Source organism: Cavia porcellus, unplaced genomic scaffold (assembly GCF_034190915.1).
Source record: "Cavia porcellus strain 051 isolate PalLab524CR breed Dunkin Hartley unplaced genomic scaffold, mCavPor4.1 scaffold_32, whole genome shotgun sequence".
Taxonomy (NCBI): domain Eukaryota; kingdom Metazoa; phylum Chordata; class Mammalia; order Rodentia; family Caviidae; genus Cavia; species Cavia porcellus.
This window is the reverse complement of record NW_026947515.1, coordinates 28,907,610-28,932,875: the sequence shown is the minus strand read 5'-3', so window position 1 is coordinate 28,932,875 and position 25,266 is coordinate 28,907,610. Positions and strand designations below refer to the sequence as shown.

General features: G+C 56.1%; 1 long non-coding RNA gene across 1 annotated transcript; it reads right to left on the bottom strand.

Annotated features, from left to right (window-relative positions):
* Positions 1-9,179: 9,179 nt before the first annotated feature.
* LOC111755448 (uncharacterized) lies at positions 9,180-11,336 on the bottom strand. The gene is made up of 2 exons (XR_002790009.2): positions 9,824-11,336; positions 9,180-9,506 (listed from the first exon to the last, which is right to left on the bottom strand). It is a non-coding gene; the product is annotated as an uncharacterized LOC111755448 (long non-coding RNA).
* Positions 11,337-25,266: the final 13,930 nt, after the last annotated feature.

Below are 25,266 nucleotides of genomic sequence, written 5' to 3'. Positions count from 1 at the left end.
CTTGGGCTCCTTGAACTGTTCTTTGTTTTCCGAAACTGGATGATGTCTTCAGCTGGCCCGGCTGTACCCCCTCACTTTCTCGACCTTGCCTGCTGGGGGACACATGCTGTGTGCTTTGCTGCACTGTGCCCCTTGGCGGCCCCACAGAGCCCTGGGACTAGAGTGGGCTCCTCATCTCCCATGGGCAGCTGAGACACCTACGGGAGAAGCGATTTCTCGAATTCTTCACCAGGGTGCACAGTAACTCCTGGTCCCCCCACCTCATGCCCTCCAGGATGGATGAGTGCTAGGCCCCAGAGCCTGGGCTTGGGGTTCCCAAGCTACATCCTGCCAAGGAATCCCTTGCACCCCTATCTCCGTGCCCAGGTAGCAAAGGGCATGAGTGACTGACTGGGGTCCTGAGCTGGGGAAGATCATGCTTCCCTAAGCAAGTTCTGCTCTCTCTGTGCGTGAAGCATACAAGCTGCTCTCTTCCAAGGGAAGAGTTCCCTGGTTTTAGAGATCTCAGGACACTCACAGTGTGAGGTCGGGGAACACAGCCAGGATAGCTTGACAGGTTGAGACACACAGGCACACACATGGCTAGTGGAAGGAACCAGTCCCTCCGGCTTCCTGTTGGCATTGCCCAGGGATTTCCTGCCCGATGCCCTGGTGTTCCCTGGATAGGACTGAGGAGCCGGTGTTTGGTGGGGGTTGAGCTGTCCTTCCCTGTAGAGCCTGGGGTGGGGAACAGCCTGCTGGGTTAAGCTCTTGGGGTGAGGTGGGGTTCTCCTGCAGTGTGCAGAACAGGGTTCTGGGCTACCTCTACTTCTGCCTTCGCTCAAGAAAGTGCATAGTTAGTGTGTGACAGTTTATGCTTACATTTCTTTTTTTAAAATTTTTTTTGGTCTTTTTCTTTTTTATCGGTACCAGGGATCGAACTCACAACTGCCTGCTTGCAAGGCAGGTGCTTATGCCGCTGAGCTAAATCCCCAGCCCCTATGCTTACATTTCTAATTTCTTTATAAAAGCTCATGCAAAATGTGGGTAGTTTAACTCATAGAAGTGAATGGCTTTCTGCACGTCTCACAGCTGATCTCAGCACATCAGTGACTGATCCCAGTAGCTCATGGAGCTAAAGATGGGCTGAGTAGGGCAGCTGCTCTGACCTAGGCAGGAGTCGGCACAGATGGACTGGACTCTGGGCTTCAAAACCAAAAGTGTCTAGAAGCTTGTTGAAACATGAAGCTCCTCTTGGCTTGCATACTTCCAATGATGGGGGACTCACTACCCCGTGGAGACAGACTGTCCCATCTTCAGACAGCTCTGTTGTGAAGTTTTCTCTTGTGTTTCTTTTACTCTTCTCCTATTCTGCACTTGATTCCTTACCTTCAGCCACAGCTTCCACCCATCTGTTCCCCTCTTGAAGACAGCACTGTGTCTTCCCGGGGTTTCATAACCCTGTGGCCACATGGCCAGCCTCACCACACCCCACTGTGCCAGGATGACCTGTCCGACCTTGGGGCGCCTCCAACGCTCCTCATGTGGAGGGGGCCTTCCCTTTTTGAGCTCAGCTCCTGACTTTCAGATGATTGAGGCCCAGAGACACTGATGGGCTTGTTCAGAGTTGCACAGCTTGACTCTGCTGAATCTGAATTTCTGATCTCAGCCCAGTGGTCTCGCCATTCCCGGCTCACTGGTGCAGTCCCCATGGGTAACGGCTGGTAGTGCTCACCTTGCAGGCTCGAGAGGGTCTGAGGGGTGGGGATGCATCCAGGTCCAGTATGGGCAGACACACATGGGGTCGGCTCTCTACTCCCCTTCCTGCCAGAATGAGACCCCTCCTCCACATTATGTTGTTAAGGCTCCTTCTCGTATCCTGCAGAGAGCTGGACTGCACACTGTCCCTCGCTGTGACAGGCCCCTCCCGCGGTGCCAAAGCCCCCAGAAGAGCAGGAGACGTGGTCAGGTTGGAAGCTGCTCTGGCTGTGGTGTGGGTTGAGCGTGCCCCTGTGAGTACATGGGCTAGAAGCTGGACTGCAGCATGGCCCTGGAGGGAGGTGACTGTGGGGTTCCTGCTCTCTGTCTGGTTCTTTTCAGGCCACACAGTTTCCTCTCCTGTGAACTCCAGCCATCTGCCACCACATACCCACCAAGGCCAGAACTCACAGGCTTGCCCTATGTGGAACTTTTGATCTCTTAAACTATCAGCTAAACAAAGCTCCTTTTCTTATTAAGTCAGCCTTCTGAGGTTTTGTTTTTGTAGCAGAAGACAGTCCACTTCAGGGTGTCTCCTTGAGGCTGGGCCATGGGATAAACCTGGACTCCAGTGTCCCCAGGGAATTGAGTTAGGGTTGGGGCTGGGGATTTAGCTCAGTGGCATAAGCGCCTGCCTGGCAAGCTTGAGGTTGTGAGTTCAACCCCTGGTACCGCCAAAAATAAATAAATAAAAAAATATATATAATCTGAATTGGGTTAGGGTCAGCTCAACCCACCCTCAGCCCCTGACCATCTTGAAAGGGCCTATTCCTTTTTTACTGACACACAGGACATCAGGAACTCTGTCTCTGGCCTCTCCTTCACCACCTGCCTACTGGCTCTGGGGTTTGTCCCCATCTCTTCCAATGAACAACAGAGCAGGGGAGACTAAGCCCTGGGGGCCGAGTGTGGCTGGAGCCCAAGCCCTCGCCAGCCCACATCACATTTTTCTTTGCCTCCTGCTCTAGGTAGCAGCTCCACCCCACTCCATCCCATGCTAGGCCTTCGTGCTCCAGGAAGCAGGAAAGCGTGGCCCCTGGGCAGGAGCAGGCTACACCATGGGGTCCTGACCTACTGGGTCCTATGTCCCCTTCTGCAAGGCGACCAGATAGGCTTGTCCCCAGTGTCCCACTCCATGCTGATCCCCAAGGAGCAAGGCTTGGAGGGGTGAATGGTCACACTCAGCAGTCACCATGGCCTCAGCTGCTTAAAACATCACCCAGTCAGTCAGGGCGGGTCCAGTAGCTTGGACAGGAGTCGCCACAGGCTCCCATTGAGCATGCTGGCAATGCATCTCTCTTCACATTGACGCCCAAGGGAATGCTACTAAGAGTGACACTCTTGAACCCTGGAAATCATTTGTCTCCTAGCTCCTCCAGGAAGGACATACACACTTCCTGTGGTTTACAGGATCCCTTGGGAAGGTGGGTGGTGGCCTTCCCAACCTCCCCAGTTTAGAGTGACAGGGACAGTCTGAGTGATCAGTGTGGCCCCTGCAGGCTCTTCTGGAGCCTGAGGATCAGCCTGTCTATCCTGCAAGGACCAGGCGTGTCCCTCCTGCTGCAAGCCTACACCTCCCTGCTTCCGGAACTCTGACTTCTGCCACTCACCAGTGCCCCCTCCCTCCCCCCCCCCCCCCCCGCAGTGAGACTTTCCCACGGTGGAGATCTTCCCCTTGGGGTCTCTTCAGTCCTCCCCTAGACAGGTCACGCCTCTTCTCCACCTTCCTCCCAACCCATGCTGAGCCTTCTCTCAGGAAGGGGGCAGGGCCGGGACCAAAGGCCCCAGCAGCTTGCTTGCTCCCTGTTCACCCAGGTGCTGTGTCTGAGCACCCGCCAGGGGCCAGAGAGGTCGAGGAGCCCAGGCGGGCTGGGCCAGGTCTCCAGAGGCCCAGCTCCAGCATGCGGGAATGAGGAAACTCGCTGGCGGAGGAGGGGGTGTGCGCGCACAGGCAACGCTGCCAAGGAGGCCGTCTGTGCCTGGCTGGATTTCTGTGCTTCTCAACTCAGGCCAAGGTGGGGGGCCATCTGCTCAAGCGGGCACAAGGAAAACATTTTCACTGTGCGGAAAATTGGCTTCCGAGGGAGGCTGTGCTCAGCACACAGTGAGCCGGAGGCGGTGTGGGCAGGAGAGGTGCCTGGTTCCGCCCTCCTGTCCTCCTCCCCGTGGCACCTTTACAAGGCCCCAGCATCGCCCTCTTCTCAGAGGTTTTGGAAGGGACTGCTCCTCTCTGTCTCTCTTTAACACTTAATGAGACATCACTCACAAACCACGAAGTTCTATGTAAACTGTACAGTTCGATGACTTTGGTGAAGGACTTTTTAAAAAGATTGTGATAAATACATATCACATAAAATTTACCATTTTGAAGTGCGCTTCAGTGGTACTAATTACATTTACGATGCTCTGTGACCGCCACTAGCTATTTTCAAAGCTTTCTTGTTCCTGCAGATTCCATACCCACTAAGAGGAAGCTCTCTGACCCGTGACCAACCCCAGTCCCTGGAAACCTTGAATCTGCTCTCATCTCTGCATCTGCCTGCTCTAGGGACCCCACAGGATGGGAACCACACATTGAGGGTCCTCCTGAGGCTGGCTTCCTCTCTCTCCACGGTGCATTCTTGGTGCATCTGCACTGGGAAACACCTTGTGTCTCCCTCCCTTCTGTGGCTAAGGACACTTCCCTTGTTGGTATGTGGCTCTCATTTCCGCTGGTCCGTTCACGCGCCATGGACACCTGGGCTGCTTCCACCTTTTGGCCACTGTGAGTAATGTTGGTCACAGCGTGGTGTACGTGGATCGTTTGAACCTCTACTTCTGATTCTTTGGGGGTACACACTTAGAACGACTGGATCATGTGATAATTCTATAGTTAGCTTTTTGGGGGACTGCCAGATGGTTTTCCACAGCAGCTGCCCCCATGTCCTGTTCCCACCAGCAGCGCACAAGGTCCTGATCTGTCCACACCTCCCAGGTGGCTGTCATTCTGGGGCTTTGGAGGGAGGCATTCTCATGAGTCAAGGTGGGCTTTTCTTGCAGCTCTGGTTTGGGCTCCCCTCGGGTTAGTGACACTGAACACCCTTTCACGTGTTTGCTGGCCATTTCTGAATCTCTTTGTGAGAACTATTTATTCAGATCCTTTGCCCATTTTTTTTGAATTGCGTGTTTTTTTTTCTGGTTGCCAGCAGCCCACGGAAGTATGGTACATATTCCTGTGCTACCCCAGTCAGGTGTGTGATTTGCCGATGGTTTCTCCCCTGCTGCAGGCTGCCTTTCCGCTTTTCCATAGTGTCCTTAGATACACAGAAGCTCTGTGTTTTCAGGGTGTCCCTATCTACATTTTCTTTGATTGCCTGTCTTTGGGTGTCTACCCAGGAAACCAATTGCTCCATTCAATCCCAGTGGCGCCAACCCAATGCTGGATGCTGCCTGCTGCTGTGAACCCTCTCACCTTTCTGTTCCTTCACTCTGGCTCCCCTTCCAGTGTGAGCCGTGCTCAGTGGCCTCAGGCAGGCGTTGGGCCCCCCACCCCACCCCAGCCTGGGAACTCTGTGGGCAGAGGCCCTGTCTGTTTTGTTCCTCTTAGAAATCCCTTCTGGCTTGAACATTCTTGGCTCTAGGCTTCTGGTTCTCTAAGAATCACAGAATGTTAGCACAGATACAGAAGGGGGGGGGGCAGAAAAGCTCTCTGAACAAGAACTGAGTGCTTTTCCATACTAGAGAGCCTGACAGTGCCTGGGAGCCACCCTTCCGTCACCTCCAGGCTCCAGGCTGGAAGGAAAAGGTTAGGAGAGTGCAGAGTCACTTGCACAAAACAGGCAAGGGACTGCAGTTTCCCGGACATCCTGGGGTGGGGGCCTGGAGGCCGAGAGCCAGTGAGGGAGAGGGAGGGCAAAGTCCCAGGTGCTGGGGTAGGGTGGGCCTGGCCGGGAAGCTCACCGAACAGTTTTCTATGCCTGCTGCCCCAGTGACTCTCAGGACAGGGATCTGCATAGATGAAGGGGTCAGACAGTGTCTTGCACAGGCTATCGAGGTACAGCACAAGCAGTCAACACTGAGGCAGGGAGAACAGACATGGCATCAGCCCGGGATGCTGTACATCCACTGTGTGAGGGCACAGCCTCACTGGGTTAAATGGTGTCCCCTCAAGTTCACACCCACCCAGGCCTCTAGATGGGGCTTGATTCAGAAAGAGGGTCTTTGGAGAAGGGAAGAGTTAGGCGTGGTGGCACACACTTGTAATCCCAGCACTCGGGAGGCTGAGGCAAGAAGACTGCTGTGAGTTCAAAGTCACCCCGGGACACGTAGTGTGTTGTTTCAAACAACAAAAGAAGAGGGCTGGGAATTTAGCTCAGCGGCATAAGCACCTGCCTGGCAAGCACGAGGTCATGAATTTGATCCCCAGTACAAAAAAAAAAAAAAAAAAAAGAAAGAAAGAAAGAAAAAAAGATGAGGAGGCAGAGGAAGAGGATGCTTAGAATCTGATGAGGCACACCAGATGAACTCGGAGAAGGAGGTGGGAGTGAGGCATCTATAAAGATACCAAGGACTGATGGCAGCCAGCTGAGAGAGAGGTTACAGGGCAGATTCCAGAAGGACCAACCATGCTGCCATCTTGATGTGGGATTCTGAGCTTCCAGATCTTGGAGAAAATAAATGCCCATCATTTTAAGCTACCCCACTTGTGGCAGTTTAGAGTACTGATAAAAGGGGCTGAGGTCAATCAGCTGGAGTAGCACACACACCTGTGGTCCCAGTACTTAGGGAGGTTGAGGTAGGAGAATCACAAATTTGAGCTCAGCTTGGGCATCTTAGGAAGAACCTGTTTCAAAATAAAAAAATTGAAAATTTAAAAAGGGCAGGGGGTGTAGTTGACTGCAAAGGTCCTGGGATCAGTCCCCTATGCTACAAATTTTTAAAACTAGGGAGTAAGATACTTCCATTTTAATAGCAAAGGGTAGAAAGACTGACCAGGGATGGCCATGATCCTTGTTCCCCTGATGAGAGAAGCAGCTAGACCTATTTTGGGCAGGGCAAGGGGCAGGGCCTGAGCTCTTCAGCTTCTCTGCTTTCCAGGGCCCTGGTGTCACCATGCTGCTGGCCCTTGGGGTGTGACAGTGGAGGGTGAGGCTGAGAGTCTATCTCACAAATGCATATGGTCCCAGCCACAGCCAGCTCTGGTCTGTCTGTCCTGCAGCAGGGGGTGACCGAGAGCAGGGTCACTGGCAGATGGCAGGGCGCGAGCTGCATGCAGGCCACTTGTCCTGGGGTGGTGAAACTCAGATGGGTCACCCAGACTCTGTGGTGGGGTAGGGTGAGGGAGGCCTGAGGATGTAGGGTTCCATCATGCAACGGCTCTGTGGCAAGACCATGAGGAAGAGCATGCAGGCAAGCAGGGAGAGAGAGCAGAGGGAACACAAGCTAGGAGTCAGCCATGCGGTCCCTGGGGCCAGGCACCCAGCTACAGGAAAAGGGAAACTCGTGTGACCAGGAAGTGACTGGGCAAGAGTAGCATGAGCAAGGGGCCAGGGGTGGAGGGCAGCTGCGGTCAGGTCACGAGCCTCTTGAAGTACATCACTGGCCCGGCTCCTGTTTGTCGCTGGCCTGGCACCAGCATCAGAGGGCCACTTGACCAAGCTGGATGGGGACAGACAAGACCTGCCAGAATCTGGTCTGGACACAGAATGTGAGCACTGTGTACACCTGAGGCCCGACCGCACCCACTCCTGGCTAAGGAGTGACCGCTGCTGCCCACTCAGCTCAGCATCCACTGTGCGCTCTTCTTCCTGCTTTCCCCTCAATGAGTAAGGCACCCGTCACAGCATCACGCCAGCTTCCTGGCAGCCTCCAGTCCAGCCTGACTCCTTGGACTTCATCCCAAGTTCTCACAACTCAAGCCCGGGCCAGTCGGTCTTCCCAGTGCCCTGAGATGGTGCAATTCCCTGCAGCCTGCGGCCTCACTGGTTGCCCCCAGACAGCAAGGTGACTTGGCCCCACTGCAGTGCGTTCCCCAGGGCTTTGGCTGGATTGGACACTTTGTTCACTGGAAAGAACATTGGGTTCCACCAAGCAAGATGGGGAGCCACTGGGTGATTTTCAGCGGAGGAAAAATGGGAAGTGACTTTGGAGAGGAACACTCCCAGGAAGCGAGAGTCTCAGGGGCTCTGTCTGGAGGTGGGGGCAGAGGCATCCGGAGCAGTTTCCCTGTGGCATCCCTGCAGGGCAGGCCAGCACTAAAAGACAGGGACATGCAGCTATTGTGGAGCACCCAGAACTGCTCTCCAGGGACTTCAGAAAGAACACCAGCAGCAGGACTCTTGGGCTTGGCCCCACGCACACTTGGAAGATAAGCATCCCAGTAGAGGAGGGGACAGAGGGGCTGCCATCATCCCCTGTAATCTTCCCCTCTCAGCAGAAGGGTCAACAAACCAAGACATTCTTTTTTTTTTTTTAAACCAAGACATTCTTTAAAACTGAGACCTTGGGAAAAGACAGAATCAATAGGGGCCTCGAGAGTACTCAAACACCGAGGCACATGGGGCTACCCCCACAGATGCCAGGCTTCCCAGAGGAAGGTGACCATCCCCATGACTCTGGAGAAGAGTGGCAGTGCACTGTGTGCTCTGAGGGGAGGGCTGAGGGGCCAGGCACGTGGATCACTGACAGCTGGGAAAGTAGGGGCCTGGGACATACTCATGCTGCTTCTCCCTTGGGCAGTGGGGTGGGGGTGGGGTGGCTTCCCCAGGCCGGGACTCCTTCCAGGGTGCTTCATTGCCCTGCGAGGATGACACCAAGTGGTCACCTATCCTCCTTTGATTACCGGTCCTGGAGTGTCCCGTGTCCCCGGCAGTGCAGAGGCAAAGTGTCAGCTGAGCCTCTTGCTGCCTCTGCTCTTTGATCTGCTACCCATGGGCTCCTGTGCACTCGGAGGATGGAGTGCTCTGGTGCTTGGCCTGACGGGTTTCCTCAAGCCTCACTGCTATCCCTTTCCCCATCATGGAGCAACTACCAAGCTCCCAGAAACCCCTACAGTGGAAGCTGCCGCCCGGGGAACGGGGAACGGGCCCACCAGTCAGGTGCATCGGTGCATCTCAGACAGCTGCTTCCCTCTGTGTGTGGGGGCAGCCAGGCTGGGATGGAGCATCAACAAGGAAAGGGAACTAATGCACAGCGGAGCCTGTGGGCTGGGAACACATCTACTGTAAATGCGTTAGGAAGACAGGTGCCACACACCTGCAGTTCCTGCACTTAGGAAACTGAGGGAGGATTGAGAGTTTGAGGTCACCCTGGGCTATATGGTGAGACCCTGTCTCATAAAAAAAAGAGAGAGAGACTGGAAGAAAACATCCCAAATGTCAGCGGTGGTTCTATGTGATTGTGGGATGAAGGATTTTTATGCTTTCATGTGTTTTCCTAAGTTTTCTACACTGAACACGTGTTAGTTATATAATTTAAATCTTATTTATTTATTTTTAAACCAAACTCCAGCCAACTGTGCCTTTCTCCAGTTGCAGTAACTTTCCGTCCAGCCACATTCCTGGGTGAAGTCAAGCAACAAGCTTCTCCCCCACCCCCGCCCCAAAGCTCACATTACATCACGTTCACGTTGTCATTTTTTCTCCACTAGATACTGACACGCTGGGCCGGCTCTGCGGGGTCTGCGGGGTCCAGCACTGGGGCTGGAGCGACAGTGGTGCCCTGGCCCGCCAACGGGCTTGCGGCTTCCTCCCACCTCCCTCTGGATGGGCCGAGGTCTGGACCTGGAGGGGCTGTAACTGACTTCAGTGGCCTGCGGACCGTGGGCGGCCCAACCTCCAGTCCTTCCCTTCTCGCTGCCCCAAGCCTGACCAGCCTCGGAGCGAGGCAGGGGTCTGCAGCGCCCCTCTAGGGATACTCCAGGACCTCCGACCAGGGCTGAAAGGGAGGTCAGGCGAGGGGCCGGGGACCGGAAGGACGCGGGTATCCGGCAGGCTGAAGTGGTGGGAACGGGCGGCCGCGGGGCCGATCGCCCCGGAAAGAGCTGTGGTGGCTTCTCTACACCCGCACGGGGACGTCGAGATGCTGCTTGGCTAGGTCGCAGCCTCACCTTTCTGCCCATCTTCAAACTCCCGAGGACGGAGCTCTGGGCAGAAGGACGCCTGCGACACAGGATGGCCTCACACACAGGACGCCGAGGCCACCACAGCCACAGAGGCGGCAGCCACGCAGTCCGGGTTGTCATGGCAACGCATTCAGCCGCTTACCGATTTGCGAAGCCTCGGAGGGATGGGGTTTCAGTCATCTCGCGAGAGTTCTCTTTGCAGGCTTCCGCCGGTACGAGCCCCTGCGGGTGGGGCCTCCGGCTGTCCCGAACTTCCCGGGGTCCCTGCTCGCGTCCCCCTCCGCCTGGCCAGGTTGCGATGGGGGTTCCCGTCCCCGGCGGTACCCCCGGGCAGGGTGGCCGGTGAAATGGCACCCCGAGGACTCGGAGTGCATAGCCAGGAGCCGCCGGGCCACCGCAGCTCCTTGCCCCCAGCCGCTGCCTGGGCTCCAAGGCCCGTCCATCCTGTCACCTGCGCCTCCTACATATCCCACGGTTGACCGGTTCCCACCTCTCTACTATCTTCATGGCCCAGTCGCAGAGCCATCTGCTAGCCAAGATCACCCTTGCGCTCTGTCCCACTCCTAGTCTCTTCAACAGGGTCCTTACCTACCTCTCTACCTTCTGCTCTCCCAGTGCCATCCTGCCACAGGGCTTTTGCTTTTGCTTTTTCACTGCCTAGAACAGCCCACCCTCATCCTCTTTTCAAGGCATCTCTCCAACGCCAGCTCCTTGGGGAAGTGAACAGCTGTTTGAGCTTACCCCTTGCTCCTCATACTCCGCACTGTTCTTTCCTGCTTAGGTCTTACCACAACATAGCTGGTACACGTTTGTTGGAGAAGCTCTGTGAACGCAGAGATTGTCTTGTTCAGATGACAGCAGGTACTCAGTAAACCGTGTACACCTCCTTATCTTCCCCGGAGGGCCAGGGGACACCATTCCCTGAGGAGCTGGATTAAAGACTGCTGCGGTGCTGGCAGGGATGGGTGGGCTCCCCTTGGTAATTCTAGGGGAAGGGGAGCCAGCATGGGTCATTTGCCAAGGTCTTGGAGAACTGGTTCCTTGGAGGTCAGGGTCTCTGGGCCTAAAGAGGTCTTTGATCCCATGTGCCTGGCACCACTCCGGGTAGAGTTGGCTGGAGGAGACCTAGTGTCACCGCAGAGACCACCTTGGTCTAGTGGGAGAGGGTGAGGGGGAAGAGTGGTCTCAGCCATACAGAGGGGACACTAAGAACAGGTGTGTGCAAGGCACAAGGCAGAAGCAGGGGAGACTGGTTCTGGGTGGGGTCTTTGGAAGTCCCCTGGGTTCTCCTAGAGGCCACTTTGTCTGTGGCAGTTGGCACAGCATGTTCTGTGCACAAGAGGGAAAGAAAAACCCGCCCCTATCACAGTTCTTGATATGGCTCTAAATGACCTCATATTTATGAGATGAACCTTTTCCACACAAGGAAGTGGGCTTAGAAGGGTGGCCCCTGATGGGGTCCAGTGCTGGTGTGTGCCCAGTCCAGGATTTCAGCATGCTCACACTGCCTGCTCTTCCAGGGCACTGGGCTGCTTCCCAGGCAGGAAGCCAGTCAGGCCTTGGGGCTGCCCAGGGTAGCATCAAAATGTGTGGATGACTGGCTTCCCTGTGGGCCTGGCATCGGGAGAGGAGCACTTTGCAGGCATGTGGTTTGGGCCGGCCAGGGCAGCCATATGTGAGCCAACCTCTCAGGGCATGGTGTGGGCTCCTCTGGCCTTAAATGCTCTTAAAGGCATTTCCTTCTGGAAAAATGCCTGGCTTCTCTCCCCTCACACATCCCTGCTTCCCTCTCAGTTCCAAAATCAGGGGTTCCAGGCCTGTGTCAGCAAGGGACCATGCTGGCTCTGTCCTTCTGGCATGGAGCATTGTGGCCGGGAACAGACATCTGGTCTGCCTCAACCCCCACGGTCAGGACATCTGTGGCCCTCGGGAAGTTGGTGGCAAGGAGAGTGGCACTAGGAAAGGCCATGCTCTGCAGTGTGCCTGAGAGTGGCAGCATATCCCTGACATAGCCTAGCTGGCATCTGCTCTTGCCTGAGGCTTCCCAAGGGTGACCCCCAAGGCTCTGCCATTCCAGGGTTGCCCATCTGCCGGGTGGTGTCAGCTCAAGCTGAAGGAGGAAGGACTGGGGTTCAGTGACTACTGATGGTGCCAAGCCTTTGGGCTCTAGACCCACTGCTGGTGGAGGAAGGGAACATCCTCCACCTCCGGGCTGTGGTGTGGCTGGTGACTGGCAGCGACGCTGCCCTTGTTCTGCAGAAATGGGAGTTTGAGTTGGCTGGGGAAGAAGCTGGAAACGGCAGTGTTCTACAGAGGGGAAACTGAGGCTATGGAAGGGGGATGGTGTGGCTCTGTGCTCTGTGGAATTTGTCCAGTTTGCTCAGCACTAGGTCAAAGGGTGCTGTGTCTGCTCCATTTTCCAAAGGAGCAAGCAGGGCTCAGAGGAACCCGAGCTCCGGCATCCTCCTGGTTAAGCCAGTGTTCTGGCCTTGGCTGAAGCCATCGCTAGGTCCTGGGGCCACTTGCTGTCTGTAGTTGTTTCTTCTGTCCCATCCTAGGAAAGTGAGCCAGCTGGGGAAAAAGCCCTGAGGCAGCAGGTGGGCTGGGAAGTGGAGGCCCGGCCTGGCTCCAGTGTCGCTGCCATGGGAATAGCCCACGTGTCTGGGAAGCTTCTCTTCCCAGGCAGGCTGTCTTAGGTAAAAGATTTGTCTTCTAAATGTGAGGTCACCTGGAGCCATGACCCCATGTGATCAGCGCAGCCCCTTCCCTGGAGCCCTCCATGCCCCTACCCTGTGGACAATGGCCACAGGAATGGCCCCAGGAGGCCAAGGGCTTCACAGAGACACTCTCTCCATGCCCGGATGGAGGGGACAGTGTGCCATTCCTGGGGGCATCAAATCGCTTTGACTATGTAACAAGTTACAGAAAAGCTTGGTGGCTTAAAACAAGCATCGTTTGGGGGCTGGGGATTTAGCTCAGCGGCATAAGCACCTGCCTTGCAAGCAGGCGGTCGTGAGTTTGATCCCCAGTACCGATAAAAATGAAAAAGACAAAAACAAAAACAAAAAAACAAGCATCGTTCCTTCGAACCCCTGGGGAGCTGGTTCAGATGTCCCTATGAGAGGCCCCCTCCCTGAGCCCAAGGCTGTGACTCTGTGAGTGCCAAATGCCCAGGTGCATCCTTGCTGTGCTGGGCTCCCACCCCTTCCTGGTCACTTGGACAGTAAGGTCCTGAAGAAGCATGCGTGAAAACACCACCCTCGGCCCCAACTCGAGACCCCAACTGCATGGGGTTCAGGCGAGGTTGTACAGTGCTCTTAGCCTCCCTTCTGCTCAAGCCCCTGGCAGGCCCTTCCCTCCTGCATGGCAATGCCAATCCAGCACAGGGGGAGCCCCAAATATCTCCATTATCACTGTCATCAACAGTGTTGTCACTGTCCTACAGGGTGGCGCAGGAGGCAGCAGGCTGTGTCAGCTCAGCCATGCAGAGCAGAAAGGAGGGGTGGAAGAGAGGTGCCAGGGGGTCCCTCCTATCCTGGGGCCACAGAAGGATCCAGGAAGGGTCCATCCCAGGAGAAAAGATGCATTCTACGTTTTGGGGGTCTTCTGAGCAAGCTGGTCCACAAGGCAAGGTCCATGGGGGGCAAGGAAGACTGGATTAGGGGTCCACTCCAAGAGCTCTGGAAGCCAGGCTGAGTGGTCTGCACCAAGAGAGCTGGAGGAGGGTGATGGGCTTTGAGCCCAAGGCTGATAGGAGCAGAGCTGAGCTCCAGAAAGCCACTTTTCAGCTCCGAGTGTTCTTGGAAGCAGGCTGAGTATAAATTATAAATAAACAAACGAGAACTCTGCCGCAGGGCGTGGGCTGTTGGGAAGAGGGGAGAGACACTAGGCGGGACCCACTTAGGAGCGAAGGCCGTCCGTGGCCTGGCGTGCATCAGGCCCTGCACCCACCCCACCTCCTCTGGACTGGGTGGTCCACCTGCAGTGGGCACCAGTCAGAGCTCAGGCTCCTGGGTACCTGGGCTCCTGGGGGTGCTGACTGCAGAAGGGAAGCTCTGGCAGACCCCTATGGTGGGCACCGGGGAGCCAAGACTCAGTCTCCCTTGGACCAAAATGGCCCCCCGGTGGACACTCATCTGTGTGGGAGGTGTCTCACCAAATGTTTGAAGGGAGGAAAATCCTGTTTTCTTAGGTTTTTTTCCCTTTTTATTTTTGGATTATTTTTCTAGATGACTTCATTTCCATGAAGGGAGTAGCAGAGAGGAGGGTGGACAAAGGGAGGCCCATGGGCCCAGCAGGGGCAAAAAGAGCAAGGGCGGGAGCTGGAAGAAGCGGAGGCCCCTTCAGCTGGGGAGTTTCACAGCTCTTCATGACCCAGGGTGTGGCCAGCCCAGGGTGTGGCCAGCCCAGGCTGACCCTAAACCTTGTGGCCAGCGACACTCCCACAAGTCTTTCTCCCTGGCCAGGTTAGGAGGAGAAGGGCCCTCAGGAGCTTGTCTCAGGACACACCCTCCCTGCCTTCTGCCTGTCCAGGGGCAGAACTGAGGGTGGTTCCCCAGGACATTCCTTATCTTGCAGTGAGGGTCTTGGTGGCCACATGTCTAGAGCCACACCTCTAACACACAACCTCCACCACAAGGCAGGGGCCCCCAGAGGCCCACATATGTTGTCAAGGACAAGGCCCTTGGCCACCTCTTTGATGGAGAAGCATTCTGGGGATTGAGTCCTGGTGTTGGGCACTGAGCAGCAAAGCAGGTCAGTTGCCTATACCTAGCTGCAAGGGAGGTGGGGAGCCAGGGTTCCATCCTGCCTGGAAACGGTGGTTTCCAGATATCAGCCACTTGGCACTACTTTTGTTCATGAAGGATTTTTCTAACAAAAGTCCTCTGCAGCCTTTGGGCTCGAGGACTGTTCCTGGCTGGGCTCCGATGCAAAGTGGAAGGCATTTATGACCACTACAGGTCAGAAGGGTAGCAAGACCAGCCATGCTGAGGACACAGGTGGAGACATATACTCACAAGGCCTGAGGTGAGAGGTCCTGGGGCTGAGGTGGTGATGGGGAGGAGCTGTGGCCCCAGGAGGGTACAGCCTCAGGCTCTGAGGACCCTTAAAACTGTGTCCTACCTCTGTGTCCCCTGAGCTCTGCCCTCTGCTCTGCAGGCTGAGCCACCAGGCCTAAACTGGGATAAAGGAAGGGAAGGAAGCTGTAAACTTCCTAGGGCTGTTGCAACAGGTCACACCAACTGCCTGCCTCAAATCACAGGAATTTATTCTCTCACAGCTATGGTAACCAGAAAAAAAAAAAAAAGACCCTGGCAGAACTGGGTCCTTCAGAATCTTAGCAGGCTTCTCTTCAGCTTCCAAAGCTGGCAACCCTTGGTGTCTTTGCCCTGGGGACCATCATCCCCACATTTACCTGTCTTCTTATGGCTTCCCCCTGAGTGTTGGCCTCAAATCTCCCTTTCCTTTCTCGTTTCTCATCTTGTGAGCGAACCAAAGGCCTCGCACTTGTCACTGACCTACATCTCCATCCTTCCCCATCTTTCATAAAAAATGTTTGAGGGAGAGTCTTGTTAAACCACAACCCTCCTGCCTCAGCCTCCTGAAAAGCTGGGATCGCAGGCATGTGCTGTCACGCATGGCTCACCTCCAGATCCTTAACATCGGGGTGCACTTGAAGGAAAGGGAACTCTGGGTTCTGCCCTCCCTGGAGGATTTTTGACCTCTCCACGCTCAGTCTGCAATGTCAAGGGTACACTGTTACCTTGAGAGGGTGACTTTGGAGAGGCCTCCTAGCACCATGCCCAAGTCATCTGGACTGGGGTGTGGACTGTGTCTGCCCTTGGGGTGACAGTGTCTGCTCAGGGCCAGAGGCTGAGGGTGCCGTGCCCAGTGTCTGGTTGTTGGCTCTCGTGACTGGTACAAGTGCAACCACTCTGGGCAGAGGCCAGAGCCTCAGGAGTCATCTGCCACAATGCAGGGACAATGTCCCACTTTGGAAATGGAAAATGGGAGAGAAAAAAAAAAAGGCAACTACCAGCCAAGGGTGGCGAGGCTGAGGAGCGGCAGGCTGAGTCACAGTGGTGGTGCAGGCAGCTGGCTAATAGACTTAGGGTGGGGGTGGGGCCTCTTTAGGATTGGAGGGGCAGGAGAGGGACAGAGGGGCCACCTGCTATGCTCTCCTGGACAGCTGCAGGTATCAGGCAGCCTCTCCGGAGGACATGGGCCCTTCCAGCTGGGTGTTCCAGGTGCACACGCTGCAGGCTGCCCTGGAGCTGACCAGGGCACACACACAGCAGCACAGTCTCCTTTCAGTATAATAGGACAAGGGCTGTCACAGGAGAGCTGAGCACTGTGCCACGACTGAGCATTGGGGCTTCTCCATGCCCACCAGTGGGCTTCTGAGACTGCTGGTCCCTGTGGGTGTTTCCTTGGTGACACTTTGTATCTTTTCCTTCCATGGGTCCCTGAGAGGTCCTGGGTCCAGTGGGCTGGGCTTTGGGGTCAGCCAAGGCAGGACAGGGTCTCCTACCTCAGCCAGCACCTTCCCCACAGCCTAGCCTGATGGCCTGGTAAGTCCCTCCCCATTCTGCTGCACTCCTGGACACTAGGAGAAGCTGCTGAGGAATCCTGCTCTGCAGAGTGACCTTAGCTAACACCAGCACCACCCGTCTCTCCAGGAGCTGCGACCTCAGAGCCAGGGGTGGAGGCACTGCTCATGTGCCCTGGGGATGGGCCTGGCATGGTGTGCTACTGGTCTCCTCCTTGGCAGGAGGCCTCTGCAGATGGCAGGCATCTGTGTACAGAGGACGCACCGAGGCTGAGAAGCTAGGGCTCAAGGCACCCGAAGATGTCCAAACTTTCCTTCAGGACCTGGGAACCTGGGAGGAAAGGGTCTCACCCAAGACCACCTGGCTGGCTATGCCAGGCATGCCAGCCTTGATCTGTGCCTCCAGATGCTGTGTCCCCTCCAAAGTGACCCAGACTCCCTCAGCCCCAAAAAGTGGTTCCTTGGGTTTCACCCCAACCCCAGAGCCACGTGATTCCCCCCGCTCCCCAGGCAGTCCCTGCATGCTTTGGTGCCTGCCTCTCCCACCCCCGCGCTCCCAGCAGGAAGGGGTTCCTATGGCACCCCTTCCCCCGCACACACTTAGCTCACTGGCAGCCATCTGCCCCAAGATGGAGCAGCAGATGCCTTGATGCACAGCGGTGCCTGAAGCAGGGCCGGCCCAGCGCCTGCAGCCTAAGTGAGTGCTGCCAACCCGGGAAGGGCACTGTGCTGAGGCTGAGGTGCCGCATCCACAGTCAGGTCAGCTGGGTCAGCTCACCCGGACGGCCTGCCAGGCGAGGGCCAGGGTGACGGCAGGGCCGCAGTCAGTGCAGTATTCTCTTCTCATACTCTGCTGGCGTGGGAGAGTAGATGGGGGCTCCTCTCCAACAAGCCACCCTTTTGGGTGCGAGACTGTGCAGCTCCCTGATGCCCGGGACAAGCCCACAGTGTAGCAGAGCTTCTCCCCCACCCAGCAACACCTCTGCCCAAGATGGGGACTCATGGCCTCTCAGACAGCCCACAGGGCCATACTGCACAGAGTGCGAGTGGAGGCCAGCAGAGCTGGCCCCCAGGCAGAGCGTCTCCCTGGGCAGGCTGTGGGCCTGGCCTTTCACACTCAGGCCATGCTCTGCAGCCCTTCTCCATCTCCCACCTGTCCTGCCACATCTGGGGACAGCAGGTCACTGCTCCTGACCCACCCCAGGATGTGCATGGCCAGGTATTAAGAGGCCTGGTTTCCATAGCAGCAGCCTTCAGCCCTGGGTCAGGAGATGGGGCCTTGCAAGGACCCCAGAGCAGGCCTTTGTTCAGCTCTGCCCTCCCCAGCCCCAGGAGCAGGGCTGGTGCCTGTGAGTCTCCAGCCTGGGGCATGGTCTGAGGGGAAAGCAATGGTGGGCTGTGGCAGCCCCACACCGATATGGGGCTCGCTATCCTCAGTAAAATGCAGGTGCTGGCTGAGCCCAGAGCCTGGGGATGTGGCCTGACATTAGGCAGAATGTCCTGGATGCAGAGAGAATTCAGCATTGCTAGGACCCACTTGTGGGGGTCTGCTGGGCATTCAGTGAGAGAGGCAAGCGGGGGAGGGTCTTTGAGCCAGCTGAAATCTGGGCGAAGGACAAACGGCCAGATGCCAAGGACCCTGTCTGCTGAGCTCCAGAAGCCTCTGAGAGCACAGACCAGCTCTCAAACCCCAGAGCCTCCCTCCCAGCACGCGCGTGCAGGCGCGTGCACACACACACACACACACACACACACACACACACACACACACTCTTCTCCAGCCCGCCTCTGCTCCCAGCGCATCTTGCCTTTGTTTGCTTCAGCAGGGCTCAGATGGGGACGTGCTGCACTGCCGACTGGCAGCTCCCCGACCCCCCTCGGAGGTGCCATATGTCAGTGTCATGAATAGGCACGTGGCTGGGGGGCTGGGAAGTGGCAACTGCCAATCACTGGCTGGTAGTAGGGTGGGGCATCTGCTATAGGGGTGGGGGGCCATGAGCAAAGTCATGGGGCTGGGGACAGGGCATGGTCCCCAGGGTATGGACACCTCTCAGGCATCTAGAGGGCCTTTTCTGAAAGCAAAACAAGACTCACATAGGCTCTGAGGTCAGTGGCTTTGAGAGGTCAGAGCTTGCTCTCTGTTGTTGCCACCTAAGTGCCAGCTGATGGGCCTCAGCCTCTGCAGGACGTCTGTGTAGCTCTGGACTCCACCCTGGGTGTGTTCCATCCAGGCCTCCCCCAGATGGTGGGGGCCCTACCTGCACCTGGGTGTGAGAGTACAGGGGCCAAATTCAGCAGCAGCTGCAGCAGGCTGCTGTTCACTCTCACAGTGGGAACCTGCGCTGCTCCACCCCATGTTAGAGATGACAGGGTTTCAGAGGCTGTCCAGAAGTCTCACAGCTCAGCAGTGCAGGGCCGGGTGCTGCTTGGGGTCCCCTGCCTGGGCCTAGCAGTGCCCAGCTGTGCCCTTGCCTCCTGGCAATGTGATGTGCTCTTGCCTATCCTGCCTCCTCCCTCAAGGACCCTTGACTCCTACAGAGCCACTCGCACCAGGACACAGACACGTGGCTGCACAGATTTCTTGTGGCCCTATCCCTGTCCCTGTCAGGCAGGTGACTGTGGCGAGAATGAGTGGACAGAGCCGCAGGGCCAGGACAGGGCGCTGAGGCTCTTGTCGGAAGCAGCAGTAGCTCTTGGGGGAGGTTCCACCTTGCTCCAGGCCCCCCAGGTTCCCTCATTCCCGGCTCTGCTGGAGGCCCAAACTGGAGCTGGCTGACCACTCCAGGTTAATTGGCTCTCTCTCCCTGCCAGCAGGACGGATCCTGCCTGACATTTCCCCAGATAGTTAATTGATACCCAAGTAATTTGTCATGGAGACCTCGTTATATGCCAAGTGGGTCCCCTAAGCTGTTAGCATCTGTGCCCCAGAAATAAGATTGGCAAGTTAATAATGGAGTCTTAATCACAACGTTCCCTGCTGGGTTTGGGAGAGAATTACTGGGGGACTGCATGGGGTGCTGGTGGGAGGAGAGAACACCTTCCTAGGGCCTTGGGGATGAAGCTTTGTGGGACCCCAAAGCCTTTGCCTCTTCTGCAGAAGCTCTTCTGCAGGCCTTGGTCTCTTCACTGAGGCATAACCGATCTGATTCAGCAGTAGTGCTTTGATTTCCCTCTAAGAAGTCGCCTTCCCCACCACGTTACTGAGGCTGACCCCAGCCCCAGTTCTGGCTTTTGGTGTCCCCCCCCTTGCCGAAGCCAGAGCAGCGTTTGCGTAGGGAAGGCTCAGGACCTAGCTGGGGGCACCCCCTGGCGCTGCGGGACAGAAAGATCACTGGATGGGGGAGGCCCTGAGTCAGAGCTGCCGTCACCAGTGAGCTCTGTGAGGGTGCAGCTGGTGGTCGGAGGGCCCAGCTCTCAGAGCAGCCAGAGCACAGAGGGGTCCTGTGTCCTGTGTCCTGTCAGAGAGCCTTTGAGGAGAAGACTCGGTGATAGAGGCCAGGCCTGTCCTCTGTTTAAGGTAACTCGGCCATGTGTGTTGTCACAGTAAGAGAAAGCTCGCAAGGCTGTTTCAGCACTGTGGGCCCAGGGCAGGGGACAGCAGGTCCTCCAGGGAGTGGGCAGCATGTGGCCTTGGGATTGCCCCTGAGGCTGTTGATGATGCCCAAAGCCATTCTCAGATCTTCCTGCTGAAGTGGGCACTTCAGAGGGAGGGTGGAGGTGGGCTCAGAACCCTCATCTTTGCTTGTCCCACCGCCTTAAAATGGGGAGCATCCAAAGCAGAAGACGCAGGACGTGGGAAGGAAGGAGCTTGATGGAGGAGTAGGAGGAGGGGCAGCCCCAGGCTGGCTGAAGTCCTGGTGGCAGACAAGTCGCAGCACGTATGGCGGCCGCCAGGGCCGGTGGAGTAGGCAGAAGGAGGGCTGTGTCCACCAGCCACCCCAGGACAAAGCCTTATTCTCACAGTTTCTGAGGGTCACAAATTTGGAAGCAGACTAGCTTGGAGTCAGGGTCTCAGGAGGTTGCAGTCAATGGTTGTGCAAGGGGCTGGGGATTTAGCTCAGCGGCATAAGCGCCTGCCTTGCTAGCCTGTGGTCGTGAGTTCAATTCCTGGTACCAGTAAAAAAAAAAAAAAAAAAAAAAAAAAGGTTGTGCAAGCCTGTAATCCCAGCCCTTGGGAGGCTGAGGCAGGAGGATTCCAAGTTGAAGGCCAGCTTGGGTACCCTAGCCAGATTCTGTCTCCAAATAAAATTTAAAGGGCTGGGGATGTGACTCTACAGTACCTGGGTTCAACCCCCAGTACTGGGGATTGGAGTGGGTGGGGGAGATGCTATCCAGGACCACAGTCCTCTTGCATCTGACCAGGGCTGGAACAGCCACTTCTAAAATGGTGCCCTCCCCTGGTTAAGGGCAGGGTGCCCTCGCCATCAGGCTGACCTCTCCGCAAAGCTGCTGATGACCTGCAGCTGACTTGTGTCAAAATGAAACCAGGTGTGGTGGTGCACACCTGTGATCCCAGCACTCTGCGAGGCTGAGACAGGAGGAGGGTGACTCTGAACCCACCTTGGGCAACTTAGTGATTTAGTGAGAACCTGTCTCAAAAAAAAGAAAAATTGGGGCTGGGGATTTAGCTCAGCGGCATAAGCGCCTTCCTTGCAAGCACGTGGTTGTGAGTTTGATCCCCAGTACTGATTTAAAAAAAAATTGAAAAGCGGTGGGGATGGCAGCTCAGTACAAGGCCATGTTCCAATCCCAGTAAAACACACACATACACTCACTCTCAACAAGAGAAAAGAAAGAGAGGGAGACAGAATACAAGACAAAAGCCACAAGGTGTTCCTTAACCTGGACTCAGGGGTGACACAGCACAGCTCCTGCCACCCTCTGCTGGTTGCAGGACACCACTGCCAGGCCACATGGGTGCTCTTCTGGGGCTGCCTCCAAGGCCACTGCCACAGGCTCCGAGAAAACACAAACTCACCGACGCTCCGATGTTTTCAACACACACAGGAAGATTTATATCCGCTTCACTCCACTCATGGCTCAGGGATACATAAGTGATGGCTGCGCAGAAGATAAACAGCCCTTGCCTGGTGGAGGCACTCACCAAGCCAGGACGGACGAGGCTAAGAAGAGCACTTGCAGCCCCATGCTCAGCTGTGACACGTGTATGGGAGGGAATTACCACACGCGGGCTGGCCTCTGAGGCCCAGGAAGAGAGATGGTGTGTGAGTGTGAGCACACACGTGTGTGTATACCTATGTGTGGCTGCTGTTGGAGAAGTTTTCCATCTCAAAGCAGGAAGCCAGTGTGTAATTTCTAAATCTGAAAAAAAGCAGAAATATTAGCACACTGCTTAGAAATAAATACCAGAAGGATGGGCTACATCCTGCGAGGAGGAGGAGTCAGGAGGGGTGGAAAGCAAGGAGGTGCTATGTTTTCACTGCAAGCCTCGCAGAACTGTTTGATTATCCAGCGATGCACAATTATGACTTTGGTTAGAAAAACACACAATGGGGGCTGGGGATTTAGCTCAGAGGCATAAGCACCTGCCTTGCAAGCAGGTGGTCATGAGTTCGATCCTCGGTATCGATAAAAATGAAAAAGACAAAAAAGAAAAACACACAATGAAACTGAAGTAACTGAAAGTAAGACTCTGACTATCCGAGCTGCCCCGACTCTGAGCTGCCCCTGGAAAGGCAGGGCACCATCCCTCCGAAATCCTGTTTCTCCTTCCCTTTGCCCGTCCCAGGTCATTCCGTCCTTCTGTGCGTCTCAGGCCTTGTCCCCCTCTTAGCCTGCCTCCGCTTCCCTTGCCTGCCTTCTCAGCATACTCCATGCTGGGCGGGGAGGAATGGGACAAGGAGCAGGGGCTGTTCCAAGGGGAGGGAGCCAGCTGTGTCTGGCAGGGCCTGTGTGGCCCCCGACCTCACCCTCTGGCCACCCAGGGCACCAGGAAGCCGAGGGCAGCTGTCTCAGCCTCCAGCCTGCAGGGAGGGAGATGAACGGGGGCGCTCTCGTCCTTCTTCCCCACGACCCCTCGCCGACTATCCCGCATGGGATTCATCTGTGTGCCTTTGCCTTTAATTAAAGTTTCATAAAAACACAGGACCTGGCCAGGCCAGTGCAGCTGGACTGCTGGGCTAGGCTGCTTATGGGAGGGTGAGGCAGGCTGGGCATCCTGCCACCCGGTAGCACCCCAGTTTCCTCTCCTCTGAAAGATCAAGCCAGGGGCTGACAGGGCAGGTGAGGGCTGCCTGCTGCTTAGCCACAGCCCCGGGAGAGGAGGGAGGCCGGGGCCTGGCTGCTGGTGCAGATGTCCCACGTGCCCCAAACACCACAGCTTTTTCTGGAGATGCTGACCCCACACCCACTGAGAGAGAGGCACAGCTGTGAATGAAGTGACCTGTTCAGGTACACTAAACCCGCAGTGGGTACAGCTGGTCCCTCCTGGCCCTGCCTTGTTCAGATTTTTTTTTTTTTTTTTTTGTCTTTTTGAGACAGGGTCTGGCTATGCAGTTCAGGCTGGCCTTGAGCTCATTTTGTAGCCTAGGCTGGTCTTGAACTCGCAATAATCCTCCTGCCTCAGCCTCCTGAGTGCTGAGATTACAGGAGTGAGCCACCACACCTGGCTAGTTCTCAGTTTGTTTTTTTTTTCTTCAGATATTTAAAAAATTTATTTATTTATTTATTTTTGTAGCAGGGATTGAACTGGCAACCTTTCACTTGCCAGGCAGGTGCTGAACATCAGTGTCCAGTCCTGGCACAGCCCCCTTCCTGACAGCTGCAGGAGAGGGCAAGGCAGACAAGCAGGGCCCCCCAGTAGGGGACTTGGGCCTGACCCAGTACCAGGCCAAACCACCTCCTGAAAGCCTGCGCTCCCAGCTGCAGGCAGGAGGGGGCTGCTGGGAGGGGGCCTGGAGCAGCAGGTGAACTGGAAAATCTATTTGGAGCCCACTGAATTATTAAGAGGTTCAAGAATATTACCATTGACAGCAAGCTGTGGTCTGCTGAGGCGGTTCTCACTGAGGCTCTATTTTTAAGGTTCTGTGGGAAGCGGCTGAGACACCACTGCACTTAGGGTCCCCCAAGGGTCCCTCTGCCCCAGCCTCACACTTTACTGTCCCCAGGGAACCCTGGCCTGTCCACGTGCCTCTTTGTGCACCCCAGACCCTCGTACCCTTCTTCTGGGGCCTGCCCAACACCCTTTGGCAGATGGGGAAAGGCCCCACTGGTTCTGGACTGTTGTCACTGTCTACCACCGAGGGAAGGACTGGAATCTCAGAGCTGAGGAGATGCCCTCACTGTCTCCTGCTGACCTGGTATTAAGGTGACCATTAGCAGTGAGGCCAGGGGCTTGCAGCCCAATGCCTCCACCCCTCCAATGCTGTGGGCCCTGTGCTGCGCCCCATCACTCCTCCAGCTAAACTCTTTAGCCCCTCGGAGGTTTAAAGGCTCCCTTCATTAAACCCTAGCCGTGTGGCAGAGGCTCCTGAGAAGCTGTGCCCTGCCAGCCCTGTGCCCGAGTCTCGCCCCATCCAAAGACTTTGGAGGAGGCTGGCTCTGCATCTGCTAGGTCCTGAGGCCGGGTGACGGGCAGCTGTCTGCTGGGGGAGAGCTGAGCAGGCCGCAGGCAGATGTGGGTTGCAGCCTCTGAATCCTGGGTTAGGTGGGTCTTTCGCAGGGACCTGACCTCCGGGCACCAGCAAGAGTCAGGTCACTGTGGGGCACCCCTCAGACCTGCACCAGATGGACACAGGCTACGAATGCAGGAATCAAGGTGGACTGTTTCTAGAGACCTCATAGACACAGAAAGAAAATACCACAAACAAGTAAATGTACACCACAGAATCAGGTGTGGGGTCAAATTCCAAGCACACAAACCTGCGACCACCGAGCATCTGGGACACAAGAATTTTGCAGCTCAGCAATAAACACAGACAACCCGATTATAAGAGGTGGGAAGTAGAGGATGTGGAGATGGTTTTCCCAAGGTGTACGACTGGCCAGCAGCACCTGAAAAGGTACGTGGCATCATCAGTCACAAGGGACCCTTGAACCCAACTCTCAATGCGACACGTTGTGTCCCCAGGATGGCTAGAATGCAAAGGACAGCCGGCCACAAGCTGAGGATGACCCGGGAGCCTGGGTGCCTAGGTGTGCCCGCGCTGGCAGGGCTGGGACGCAGTGTGGGGCATCTTGGCAATTTCTCACTTCCTCTCCTAGGTGCGCAAAGGCGGCAAACACTTGTGGCAGCCTCACCTGTAACACCCCCGACCAGCAGCAGCCCACATACCTGCCACCTGGTTTGTGGAGCTGAAATGTGGCAGGTCCTCACAGCAGATTTAGTCACAGAAAGGAGCGAGGTAGAGGAAGGCCATGGTTCATGAATGAGTCCCGCTTTGGGAGAACATTTGTGAAGCTGGATCCACTCATGATCATGGGGAGCCTTATACCCCCACCCCCACCCCAGTTCCCAGCTCCACTGTTTGTAAGTCAGGGATGCACTGTAGTGACACACAGTATGACACAGATGAACCCTGGAAGTGTGGGAGACTGGACATGAGGACTGGACACAAAGAGGGTCAGGGTCCAGTGAGCACGTCCAGAGGCAGGAAGTGACCAACGGCTGCCAGGTGGCTGCTGACAGATGGGGTTTCCCTTTAGGGACTGAGAATGTTCTGGAACTAGACCACGGAGAGGGAGACAGACCATGGATGTTCTTACTTCTGCTGCACAGACATGGTCTCACCACATAGCCCAGGCTGGCCTTGATCTCAGGCTCAAGCCATCCTTCTATCTCAGCCAAGGGGCTGGGGCCAGAGGTGCACGTCTAAGTGCCTGGCTAGGAAAAGCCCAGGACTGCACACTCCAAAAAGGC